We start from the raw sequence: 13,548 nt of genomic DNA, 5'->3' as shown, positions 1-13,548 counted from the left end.
GTTTTGAGGCTGAGTCCCTCCCTCGCCACTCTGTAGAGGACGTGAAATTTGTATGAATTTACCTCAGAGTGGCGTGTTGGGTGTCGAGGCCTAGCACCGTGCAGAGCCTCCCGCCTTGCCTGATTTTCCCACCCGGCGAACGCTGGGTACGGGTGCCGGTCCCCCCCCCCCCCCCCGCGCTATTAAAAATGGCGTCCACCCCTCGGAGAAAAGTTGCTACTCGTTGCCAGGGGCAACCGCCGTCCAATGAAAGCGGCGAAGGCGTGGCTAGCCGTTGCCAGGGGCAACCGCCGTCCAATGAAAGTGCGTATGGGCCGAAATACACACACAGACAGACAGACATGAACGATTTTATATATATAGATATACACGAACACACGTGTCCGAACACATGTACTCATGCACACACACACACGCTTTAAAAACGGAAGTGCTCAAAGCCAACGAGGAATCCCAGTTCCCTTGCGCTATCGAGCACCTGTACCTGAGGCATGGGAGGGTTGCGTGCTTTCACCCTTGGACAGCCAAACAAAGCGAGCGACATTATTATTGCGGCGAAAAGAAAGGCGTTCCAAATATTATTTCAAATGGCGCATACTGAGCTTGGCCTTTAAGTCGACTACATCAGATATATGCGAAGGATATGTACACCCACTCGTGTTATCCTATACACACACAGGCCTGGCTGGATAGCTATGTACTTAAGACGCCTGTCACCGAGGCAGTTTTCAAGCGTTTGATGATTCAAATCGCCGGCTGCCACGAGCACTTCTGCAGAGCCTGACCAACGCATTCTGTCTGCTGCAGAGTGGATGGTGAGAGCCCTCTCATATCTTTTTGACATCATCCATGGAATGAGACAAACGGTTTTTACTGCGTTTGCAGTGATGCGTGAGCATATCTAACAAAAACGCAACATTTCGCATGATCTCCCTTCTTCCTGGCATTTCAACTAAAATATTGCTATATATTTGTAAGGGTGTTGATTCACTCTTCACCACACTGGTGGGCTAAAGTAGTGAACTATTTGTCTTTTGTAAACGTGACAGTTTTTTTTTACTGTTTGGCCATGTCGGGTGGTGGAAGGTTACGACACATTTATAAATAACGCGATCTAATCTAACAACGTTTATTATGAATTAGGGACTGTTCCTGTGTGCGGAGGAGTCGGTGCTAACGCTGTGCAGGGTTTCCCAAGACCGGTGGTGATTCATTTCTTCCCGTGATGAGTGGGAGGGGAAGTCTGCGACTCGGCTTTTGTTGTCTCTTGTGACCCTCCCCGAACTATCACGAGAATGATGTCACGTGTGTTATGCATGTCTGGGTGGTTTTTCATGTTGTGCCTCTGCTCATAGTTTTCGGTTTTTCCGCTCACATTAACCTGGCGAGACACATCCTATTTTTACTTTTTGTGGTCGTTCTGTAATATATTCCTTACCTACGAAGGTTGTGGTTTTTCCCAGCACTAATTTTAGGCAAAAAAATTTACTTTTTTCCGATTCCACTGTATCCTTTCTGATAAATGGTTTCACATTTTCACTTGGGGATGAGAAGGCTAAGAGTGGCGTAACATCCAGGCTGCATCCTGATTCTAATGAGTCCATAACTTCGGTAGAAATAGTTTGTGTGCAACCGATATATTGTGCTTGAACAATTAATCATGAACCTCACGTTTATAATTAAAATTGTGCCAAATGGCATTCGTTGTATGAATTGACAACGGCACACACGCGCGGTGTCACCTTTACAATTTATTCATTTTAAAACGACCGCTATTTGGCCGTAATCTGGTGCACATGTAACAGCGAGGCCGGTTCGCGTGACCCCAGCAAAAGGTGATCTGGTGACACATTAACACAAGCGGCACATGGGCCACTTGATCTTTCACCCCCTCCTAATGTTCGCATCACATCGCCGTACCGCCACATCGAGCGAGCCCTTTCCAGGGTCGACTTCCAATGCTAAGCCCGCATCAATAAAGCGTGTGCGCTTTCCCTCGCGTCCTGTTGGATGTTTAACAAATTGACCTCCGCTCCCGAACATGTGAGCGCTCGCCGCCGCTGCCTCTACAGCACAAACCTGGGGTGGCACGAGTCCTTGGTGACTTGCCACCGGCGACTTGTTCGCATTTTTACATTTTTACTTTTTTACTTTTTTACTTCACAGTAATTCATCAATCACGGAGTTAGAAACATTCGTAGTTTTTGTGTGTGTTGGGGGCAGGGGGGGTGCCTGGGAAATTGTAGGAAAATTACTTTGCAGCCATAGGAGTGGCTCAGAAATAAAACATCACTCGCTCGGCAAGTGGACGTTTAAAAAAAAAAGAGAAACATGTGCAGTGTAAATGCAGTCGTGACGTGTGCCACAAATTGTGACCACACAGGACTTTGTATGGGTGGGGGGGCATGGAAGGCAGCTGGTCCATATGCAAGGGGAGCTCTCGCTCCTGCCTGAGCCCCGAGTGGAGGGTTCGGGCACAGCGATTGTAGCCACCCTCGAGGGTGACTCTCCTGCCGCTCAAAACTGCGGGTCAGGATGCAGCTCAATTGACCAACAGAGCATAAATAAATAAGATCGTGAACTCCTGTTCTCGCCAGAGTCAACTCGGCTCCGTCATTGTCATGAGTGGCAGCGCTCGGCACAAGCAAGCCAGGCAAAATGTCAGGGCCCCAAGTAGTCAAAGGGGCCTGGATTCATTAGAAAAACAGATGTGTCAAATATCAGCTCAAATGAAAATCGTTTTCAGCATGGCAACCAGTAGGTAACATCTCGCCACCGCGGCGCGCATCCTGTTGGTTGTATCATTGTTTCTGCTACGAGAATGTGGAGATCAGCACGACCCCGTGCGTGTTTGATCACGAGGACAGTGATTTATTTTTTTAAACGTGAAACCGCCGCCTCCTCCTCTACAGCAGCTGCTTCCCTCCCTAAAATAGAAATCTTCGGGTCACCCCTGAGAACAGATGTCCTTCAAAATGCACTTCACTGATTGACTTAACTCTGAAAATCATCAACAGCCAGGGCAGGTCAATTGTCAGTTGAACTCTTTCATCCATTCTGCCATGTAACCTAATTAACTGCATCACGAGCAAAAGACACATAAAACACAAATTCACTTAATGATGACGTGCCATTGTTTCACCATCATAATCACATCAGCAGCCACTGGTTCAATCTATGGCTGAACGAAGACCAACCTCTTGTCACCCCCCTCCCCCCACTCCTCCCCCTGCGGTCTAGCACAATACCGAAATATGTCTCACTCCTGCACACAAGCTGCTCCTCCATCCCTCCGCCTCCAATGATGATCATCCTCTCGGATGCGTACCCTCACATTCGTCACCAGTCTCAACCATCGTTAGTCCTCCCTGCCGGTGATGTTCCCTGCATGGTCGTCGTGATCTCTCTAATTCGTGTTTGTTCTCCGACCCATGTTTTTCCATCTCTCATTGTGATTCCCAGAATTCATTTGTCAGTGCAAATGTTTTTGTACTTTTCACTTTCTTGTTCAGTTTTCTTTTGCGACGTGCGTGTTGTTAAATCGCTTGTCTCAGCATGCAATGAGCACTCATTAACACCCTCCTTTTTAGGCTCATTCATGTTTCTATCCAGTATTGAGTTATCTTTTCCCAAATGCACGCCAATATGTTATCGCTCGTCCCTTTGTTTGATCGTTTGGAGCCTGGGTCCACATTTTAATGAATGACCACATCCTGCACATACTGTTTAGCAGTTGCTGTCCCAGTTGTTATGCCGTACAAAGGTAACATTGAGATAACGCTACAGCCAACTCTCAACACCTGCTGTGAAAGTCATCAGTTGGTTCATGCGACCCACTCACCCATGAAACACTTGCACCGCATACTCTGCCTATTTTTTTTGTGTTGCTCCCATTTCAACCATTGTTCATCAAGCTTCAGCTGGGTGCTGCACGCGACTGTGGTTGAGCTGAAGGCACACCATCATAACGTAACTGTATCCCTACATTTGGGAGACGCTTGTTGAAAGGATTTAATGCACAGGCTAACAGCAGCTTACGGGGAGATGTTAAGAGTGGGCTCCCGTTGCAAACGTTTTCGCGCAGCGGCGTGACGCGGGTACGGGGGGAGCTCCTCGTGCTGGCGCGTATTTCCACAGCCCTGTGAAATCGGACCCAAACCGCGTTTGGGCTATTCTTGGTCCAGCCCAGCCCAAAGTCATTTCTTGTCCCTAACGTTTTACGAGCCCCACACGGCTCCATGGGTACGCCCTAGGCCCCCTCTGGACTATAAGACCGGCACACAGTGGCCTACTCTTCAGATTGGTGTCGTGGGGATCCTTAACGTCCACTGTGAAGCAGACGGCATGTAATTTTACGGTTAATGCAACCCACCGTAATAAAAAAAGGGTGGTCGCTGGATTTGAATCAGGACGGCCGCTAAGATTCAAAACATGAACTTCTGCAGCAAGTGGTGAATACACGACCGCTAGTGCATCTCACTACCCCCTTGATGTTCAATGTCAAATAAAATCATTAGTACGCTTGCTATCCGTGCCAATCTTATCGCGCAAGGCTCTATGTTTCACAGACGTAATCTGCAGTGGCTAAGAACCATTGTAGTTTGGAATTAGCAATCGGCTGTCACCTGCCCTATAAGCTCAGAAATTGATTGCATATTTACATTAATTGACATGCCTTTTTAGACTTTGACCAGCAACAGAACTCCCCGTATGTCCCAAAGCTATTCGTGTGCAAGGTGAATGTATAATGAATGTATAATGGTTCATATACCTCAATCACAGCACTGGAGCCCTCTGAGACTGAGGGTCCTCATCTGAAAAGGACAATGGACATCCATCAAGGGCCACACTGATTGTTTACACATCACTGGCCTATGCCATGCACTGGTCAAATGAGCACGTCCATCCAATCAAATCTTGACCATAATCATGACCCTAGTGGCTCTATCTATCCATCTCTAACCTTGCCTAGGAAACCTAATAATAATAGTGATGTTCCTTTGTGAGGTAGTACAGCAAGCATGCTTTTGGCCTATCAAGGAGTTTGTGCGTTATCTCTTCATATGGCTGGGTTTTCTCTGGGCACTCTGGTTTCGTTCCATACCAAAAAAAAAATGCTTAATCTGCGGCTTTGTCCAAATGCACCAATGCAGGTCTTTATATATAAAAAATATTGGCACTAAATGAGGCTTTTATTGGTTAATAAATAAATAAGACGCCTTCTTGGGGCCCATAAAATGAGTACGAACCGCTTCGTCAAAGCGGCCAGTCTCTTCTGTGCAATGAATTGCCTCTGTCATCGGAATGTGGAATTCACATCACGGGCTCTGGGCACCTCAAGAAGTTGAGCTCGTAAACCTGTCACTCATTTGCATGTCCAGACACTGGGACGTGACTTGGATATTTTAATGTTACGCTTGTTTTACCCAGGAAAGTTTCGAGGCTTTCTTTTTTTCAGGAGTGTCCTGCCAAGTTTTTCGCAGTAGGTGGTGGGGGGGGGGGCGATGTTGCCATGTGTAATCCCAATTGAGTGATTTTTTTTTATTTGTTCAGCATTGGAAAGTTTGGCTGACACCACTTACATTGCGAGTGGTTTTCTTTTTTGTTGTTTCGCGATGGGAGGAATCCGGAGAACCCGGAAGGAAACCCAGGCAGAAGACGGGGAGAGACTATACAACGTCCACACAGAAAGGCACCCGAGTCTGGTGGCGTACCACTACGCCACCATTGATAATGATTACTATAATTGTCGTTGTATTAATAATCACAATGCTTCGAGTTCACTCGTGGAGCAGTTTTTTTTTGCCCTTGACGTGCCTGACGTTGCTCCTCAAAGTCCTCGCACGGTGCCAGATTCTGCACGTGCAGACGGACTACCGCCGGGGACCTAACCTTGACGCCCGTCTCCACACGACAGACAGATTATGTTACAGACTTCATCAGACAGCCTTTTGTTCGCTATTGCAGGTGTTCACGCTTCTAGTGTTCCAATTTTTTCTCGTACAGCAAGTACTGTACCGCCAGCGGTGAATGGCTCTGATTTATAATAAGACAGTCCTCGATAATAGTGCTTTGTTTGTCGAGAAAGTCACCCACTGAGTCTTGAGACTTCTTAGCCAGGAAGGGTCCACCTCTGGCATTTTGGTCACTTCTCGTTGATGTTTGTTGTTCATAGCATGTTCTCCGTAACACGTTTGTTGAGGGTTGTTCTTAAATTCGAGATAAAAAATGGCAGATTGCATGTGGTGGGGTAGAGTGTGGGTACTCCCACCTCTTCCAAGATGTCTGTGCAGCGTGGTAAATGAGGCCAAATCAAATCTGGAGGGGGCTTTCTGGAGATCCCTCTGGAGGAGGCCCTTCTACCATCGGTGGGCATGCGCCAAGCAATTGCAGGGCTGCACCCTTTACCTGTCGATGCTTAATGTACGGAAACAAAATGTTGTGAAGCTGCTTTACACGTGGCTAAACCAATAGCAATTGTACAACGGCAGCACCAGTTATATTTTAAATGAATCTGCAGAAAATTTGGTGCTTACAAATTAATCAATTGGCCAGACATCCTTGTCATGCAACCATGTCATTGTCGTCGGCAGTCCCTCGGGGTTCTAGGATGATGTTCATCAGGTTCAGTGGTCGCTCTTGAGGTTGCTGAAGAGTCAAAGTCTGGATCCGCAGATCTTTGGGCATTGGGGGCACGCGGTGACTAGGGGAAAGTGGGATCGGCAGTGCCGGTTTGGCTTCCTAAATGGAACTGTGTACACACGCAATGATTACAAAATCTTGTGCCGAGCTTAGCAAATGTAGGCTGTCCATAGCGGGAGGTATCTCCTCCTCTGCTTTTTAGCCAGACTGTGGTGGGCATGCACTCCTTTAATCCATCACTGTGGAGGCAGTGAGGGTTGGTAGATCACACACAAATGTTGTGGAACTCTTTTCCAATGGGCGTCGAGGAGGTGCTGTACCCTGGCTCACCAGGAGAAGGCGGTACAGCAAGTGGAATAATCGCCATCTGTGCCCATCTGTAGGGGGATAGAGTGTTGCTCCCCATGTATAAGTGGGCTTTCTCCCAATGGCCCAGTTTTCTCCCACTTGCATAAACAACTCGTTAATTAGTTTAACAAGGAGTAGGCTTTCGTGGCCAATATTATCTATAAAAAGGTTTTTTGGGTTAGATCGCATGAATATAAATGTGTCGTTAAACTACCACCACCCAACACAGCCACTTAGTAAGGTTTGCCACGTAAACAAAACATGCCAATTCGTTACGAGTTCAGTACACCGCTGTGTTGGAGAGTGAACCCAGAATATTTACAATTCAAGTACCGTGACGTTTCACCGGCAATGACAACCAGCCTCATCAGGCGACAGCCAGAGTTGTGGCGAAATCCTCCTGTTTCGGTTTAACTCATTAATTGTCTGGAAACATATTAAAAAAAAACCCAAAGCAAGACCCTCCTGTAAAATAATCCTACCACTCAGTTTGGCTCTCTTGGATAAATAAGCGAAAGAAGTAAATTCTCGTGTAAAATTCAAAAGGGCAGTTTATATATTCAGGTCCCATTTGTTGAGGAAATTAACTTGCGTTTGTTGAGTCAGTGTGTAGCTCATTCGTTCCTCCATTCCATAGAGGTATCATATTAATAGCAAATTATTATATTCAGGCAGCAGTGTCACCTGGGTCAATAACACACACAAAAACCCATATAGCACTAGCAGACTGTTGGGGCAAGTGCTGTTAGCGAGCACCTAATGAAGGCTGGAACGGCACACGAGGGGGTGAGTGACTAACACCACGCCCGGCTGCCTTTGTCTCCTCAGTGGTGATGTTTACACACCACACCGGGTACTCATTTGAGGCCGAGTCGACCTAGGGGAGGCCGTGGACCGGTTCAGATAATCGTCACTGATGGTGGTCTCCCCAGTGGCAATGTTTACACACCACACCGGGTACTCATTTGAGCTTGAGTCGACCTAGGGGAGGCCGTGGACCGATTTAGATAATCGAACTCGGGTCGCTGGGTTCGTAGTGCAGCGCCCTAACCGCTGCACCACCGCTACACACCCCCCCCCCCCCCCCCACTTGGTAGTGTGTAGATTGTATCGCGTGAACTTCCTCGTGTCCACACCGTAGTGCTGGTGACACTTCGTAATGAGCTTTGAGAGGGCTCCACGTGTTCACTGACATCCCTGCGTGTTTCCATTGATTCTGATATGCGCTCAAACTTTTTTTTTTCTTGTTATAAACCGTATCTTTCGCAGAGCTCCAATATTCAGTCGTGCAGTTCAAACTGCTTTCCAATAAAAATTATTTCACAATGGACGATAACTTTTAAATTACCCTAGTCTGTTGCAGTAGGAAACGTTGAATGCCGATGATGACACCGTCCGCTTTTTCTCTCTTTGTGCAACCTTTTTCAAAGTACAATTTTAATTAAGACAGCAGATCAGGTTTAAACGCTCTCTCCAATCACGATAGTTTACGGTTTTATCTGCATTATTCACACGTTAACTTTCACCGACTAGTTTTCTTTTTTACTGCGGCATTTAAAGTGACATTGCATCAATCAGTCGGGATTTTTTTTTAAAACCCATCGTACTAAAACGTCTCGGAAATTCTCCCCCACCCTCTGCTCCCCCAAAAAATAAAACCCGGTGAAATTTCGCCTTGAGGCACCGCTAAAAAGGGCAGAGATATTATTTACTCCGCTGCCGTGGTGATTAACGATGGTGCAGTGTGATCTCCGTGATACAACCTCAATTGGATGGTTCTCACAAACACCCGGGTGGTGACTTCCCAGCCTGTGGTCGTGCAATTCCTGCGGCAGAATGGGGGCCGCTGATTGCCAAATACCCAGAACCGCAGCCCTAAATTTTTCCTAAATTTTTTTTTTTTGATTTTGCTGAGAGGAACAAGCACACGTGTGACCACTGCTTCGTTCTCACAGTTGTTTAAAGTCACGCAAGAGAGAGAGAGAGAGAAAGAAAAAACATGTTCTCTTTGACACATTTTTAAGGTTATATCAGCCCGAATGATCACGTGCACTTTATTTATAACGAGGTGAGAGCCCATTGAGACTTAAACGTCTCTTTTGCAAAATCAAAAGTGATCAGCCCTCCGCTAGATCTGTTTTACTTCTAGATGTGTACCTCAGACCAAGTCACCATTAATACTCCCCACCTCATCCAATCTCAGAAGGGTGCAGCTTGAATAGTGGACCACCAATCATATCAGGTGTTATGAGATTGGGTTAGCGTAATGGCAGTAGAGGTGAGTGCAGCAGAATCCATTGTTGTACTATACCTATGTGTTCCCATGCCGATTGTCTATACCCCCCAAATTTCACCAAATAACTCTCGAAACCCTCATCCAGCAGTGGATTTGCAAAAAGGGCTCTGCACATACACCAATGGATGTTTCATTTGTCTATTCATTAAGGAGAAGGATTGGCATTGTAAAATTTACCTTTTTTATTATTGCATAAATGCGATGCATCTGATAGCTCCTCACAAAATGCGAGGAATGGCGGCAGAGAAGAGTTTGGATTCGAAGGAGGCAATCACGCGATGCATTGATCCCTTGCGAACCAGCCCAGGTGTCAGACTCGAGCAATGCCTTGCTTGAGGTGAGCGTCTTAGCGAAGTTCCTGACAGCTACCCTTACACCCAGTGATCGCCTTTAAATCTTAAGTCATGAAAGTGGACGGTGCTGCGTTGTCTCCGGGGTCTGAGTCACCGTTGAGAACTGACAGCTCCGATTTGAATCCAGACAGCCTCCTCATTCAATGGAAACAGGTTTTCCAGTGTAGTGAGCCGGTTTTCTTACCAATGACTTCACGAAAAATTCCCCATTGCGTAAAATCAAGTGTCGTACGTAATTTGACCTTTTCCAGCTCCGAGGGAATATTTGGCGGTTTGACACACTCGTGGCTCATGCGTGCAGCTGAATGGGGTGGGGCCTAGAGGCTGTGTGGTAGGACAGGCCCTCCAGAGATGTCACGGGAAAGACCATTGACGAGACTTCTGGGTCAGTCCCAAATGTCACACGCAGCTCTGCTGTCATAGTGAGTTATAGAAGATAAATGGTTGGTTCCCTGCTTTCACAACACTCTGATAGCACGATCGGAATACAGTTTGTGACAAGTACAAAAGTAATGATTTACCCCACAAAATATATATGAAAGTTTTGTAAGTGGAGATGAGTGTTTTCACTCCAGCATGGCACTCTGAGCAATTGGCTGTCATTCTTAACCCGAGCTCTGGCACTTAGCAGGTATGGCTCCTCCACGAGTCCCCTTCTGTCTCCCCCAGTCAACGTAGCCCACCGTTTTGCTTTTGGGGCTCTTCCCGCCGGCCTGCTGTATCAGTTTCCACTTTCCTCCTGTCGCCCGGCGAGCCTCTGCCGGGGCTGATGAAGATGAATGGGGGCGTCTGTGCTTCTTGTGGCCCTTGCGACCGACGTCCCCCGCCGCCCGCGGTCCCCTTGCGCAGGGGCGGCCGCTGCGTCGAACGCCTTCGATCGGCCCGCGCGGCGGTGCGCGGCGACGTGCGGCGACGAGCGGAGAGCGAGAGAGCGCACGCCGCCGGCGGCGGTGCCGTCATTGGCCCCGCAAGTGAGACCCGAGAGCTGGACATGGCATTGTCGGGGCTGTTTGGGGAAACGCAGCAGCGTAGAGCAGCACGGCGCAGCTGAAAACACGGCCAGCTATGCAAACAAAGAACAGCCGCGCGCACATTTTCTCTTGATGCGCTCTGCGCCGGGGCTGGCTCTGATTAAAGAGACGCGTTATTGTAGCGCTGCGGCGTTATGGTGGCATACGGGGTTCTTTCTGTACGCTTCGTGTTCCGTGCTGTCGGGAGTCTCCCGAACAGGTCCGTGACATTGATGTACAAAACAGAATGTGCTTCTGTTTGTTTTTTCCCTCCACCACAGTTCCATAACGAGACGTGCGCACACCCCCCACAATCATTATGCCGTAGCAGCATAGTTGGCCTGTTACATAGCCCTGTACGTGTGTTCGTATACGTGCTTGTGAACGTGTGTGTGTGTGGCTACGTATTTCTGAGGAATGGTAGTGTAATGGTTTGCATACTGCACTATGCACCCAGTGACCCGAGTTTGATTCCCCATTTTGGCCAACATCGGTGACGAACATCTTAACAGGGTCTGGGTCTCTACTGAGTCGATGCAGCCTTAATCAAGTGCCTGATCCGGTATGTCAATATCAGCACTGAAGAGGCGAAGGTGGTCAGATAGTTGTCTTGTTGACCACACCACTCCCTCGAAGTTGATGCTCCGTACCCGCCGTCATCGGTTCTCACGAACAGCACCTGCTCCAACAGTCTGTTGGAGGCTGCACAGGGGATCTTTGTATTCCGTGTGTGTGGATAGATATCAAAGGATAAAAAAAAAACCCACTCGGTGGCCGAGCCAACGCTCTTACCGCACTTCACAATTAATATCGCTCGACAAGTCGGTGAGGCAGCGCGTTGGATTTGGAAAGAGAGCGACCGCCCCAGGAGTTAAACCCAGATCTTCCAGTCAGCGGCTGGATGTGCTCCCAATGATGAGTGACGTAAACCTTTGTTTTTAAAACGTCTGTGGTCTATTATGTTTTACAATGCATCATTATATATATATGTGTGTGTGTATAAAACAAATATCTATTGACGCCTCGAATGGACGTTATTTAATAATTCTGAATTAATTAAATGTTGAAGACGTTGACTTTCTTTCTTTAACTTTAACCAAATTAGTTGGGTGGCGATGTGACACAGCACTCACGATGACAACACCCCCAAGCTCAATTCCAGCGATGCCCCACAGTGGCAAGGTGTCAACTACTTCGCCTGGTATACAGGAGGTTGTGGGTTCGATCTCGACTTTGAAGCTTGCTGCATGTTCTCCCCGTGGTCGCGTGGATTTTTCTCCGGGTCCTCCGGTTTTTCCCTCCACATTGAGAATCAACGTGCATTTAGAGTATTTTGGCTGCTATACATTTCCAAGTGATAAGCCACTTCGTTGGGCTATTATTTGTGGCCAGGTCGCTTCTGAAAAAGAGCTACATAGCTCAATGGGCCTTTGCTGATGAAATACAAAATAGTTTAAGTTTAGTGCAAATCCACATTGTGGTAAACTCAGCCCAACAAACCCCTCTGGGGGCTGGTAAAACGAGTACCACATTGTGGTAAGTTAACGGCTGTCGCAGTGACGTGTGGTCTTGATTCATTCAGTCATTGATACAATTTATAAACGTGCACAGATTGAACTTAATAGAGGGCATTCAGAGGTGCGGGAGAATACATTAAAGATCAACGGGAGTCTTCAGATTCTGACAATGTTTCGACCCGCCGCCGATGCACAGCGCAGTGAGAGTGAGAGAGGCAGTGAGGGTGGGAGAGGCGGTGGGGGTGGGAGAGCCGGTGAGGGTGGGAGAGGCGGTGGGAGTGGGAGAGGCGGTGAGGGTGGGAGAGGCGGTGAGGGTGGGAGAGGCGGTGGCGGTGGGAGAGGCGGTGAGGGTGGGAGAGGCGGTGAGGGTGGGAGAGGCGGTGGCGGTGGGAGAGGCGGTGGCGGTGGGAGAGGCGGTGGCGGTGGGAGAGGCGGTGGCGGTGGGAGAGGCGGTGGCGGTGGGAGAGGCGGTGAGGGTGGGAGAGGCGGTGGCGGTGGGAGAGGCGGTGGCAGTGGGAGAGGCGGTGAGGGTGGGAGAGGCGGTGGGAGTGGGAGAGGCGGTGAGGGTGGGAGAGGTGGTGGCAGTGGGAGAGGCGGTGAGGGTGGGAGAGGCGGTGAGGGTGGGAGAGGCGGTGGGGGTGGGAGAGGCGGTGAGGGTGGGAGAGGTGGTGGCAGTGGGAGAGGCGGTGAGGGTGGGAGAGGCGGTGAGGGTGGGAGAGGCGGTGGGGGTGGGAGAGGCGGTGAGGGTGGGAGAGGCGGTGGAGGGTGGGAGAGGCGGGTGAGGGTGGGAGAGGCGGTGAGGGTGGGGAGAGGCGGTGGGGGTGGGAGAGGCGGTGGGGGTGGGAGAGCGGTGGAGGGTGGGAGAGGCGGTGGGGGTGGGAGAGGCGGTGAGGGTGGGAGAGGCGGGTGAGGGTGGGAGAGGCGGTGAGGGGGTGGGAGAGGCGGTGAGGGGTGGGAGAGGCGGTGAGGGGTGGGAGCAGGCGGTGGGGGTGGGAGAGGCGGTGGCGGTGGGAGAGGCGGTGAGGGTGGGATGAGGCGGTGAGGGTGGGAGAGGCGGTGAGGGTGGGAGAGGCGGTGAGGGGTGGGAGAGGCGGTGAGGGTGGGAGAGGCGGTGCGGGTGGGGAGGCGGTGAGGTGGGAGAGGCGGTGAGGGTGGGAGAGGCGGTGAGGGTGGGAGAGGCGGTGAGGGTGGGAGAGGCGGTGAGGGTGGGAGAGGCGGTGAGGGTGGAGAGGCGGTGAGGGTGGGGTGGGAGAGGCGGTGAGGGTGGGAGAGGCGGTGAGGGTGGGAGAGGCGGTGAGGGTGGGAGAGGCGGTGAGGGTGGGAGAGGCGGGGTGGGGGTGGGAGAGGCGGTGGGGGTGGGAGAGGCGGTGAGGGTGGGAGAG

General features: G+C 49.8%; 1 protein-coding gene across 4 annotated transcripts in view; it reads left to right on the top strand.

Annotated features, from left to right (window-relative positions):
• The window catches only part of LOC133344246 (extracellular sulfatase Sulf-1-like), a 173,126-nt gene that overhangs the window by 107,709 nt on the left and 51,869 nt on the right, over window positions 1–13,548 (top strand). The window lies entirely within an intron of this gene.

Source organism: Lethenteron reissneri, chromosome 19, assembly GCF_015708825.2.
Source record: "Lethenteron reissneri isolate LAM-NWPU_2019-01 chromosome 19, ASM1570882v1, whole genome shotgun sequence".
NCBI lineage: Eukaryota > Metazoa > Chordata > Hyperoartia > Petromyzontiformes > Petromyzontidae > Lethenteron > Lethenteron reissneri.
Note: the sequence above shows the minus strand (reverse complement) of the source record. Positions and strands in the feature narration are given on the sequence as shown.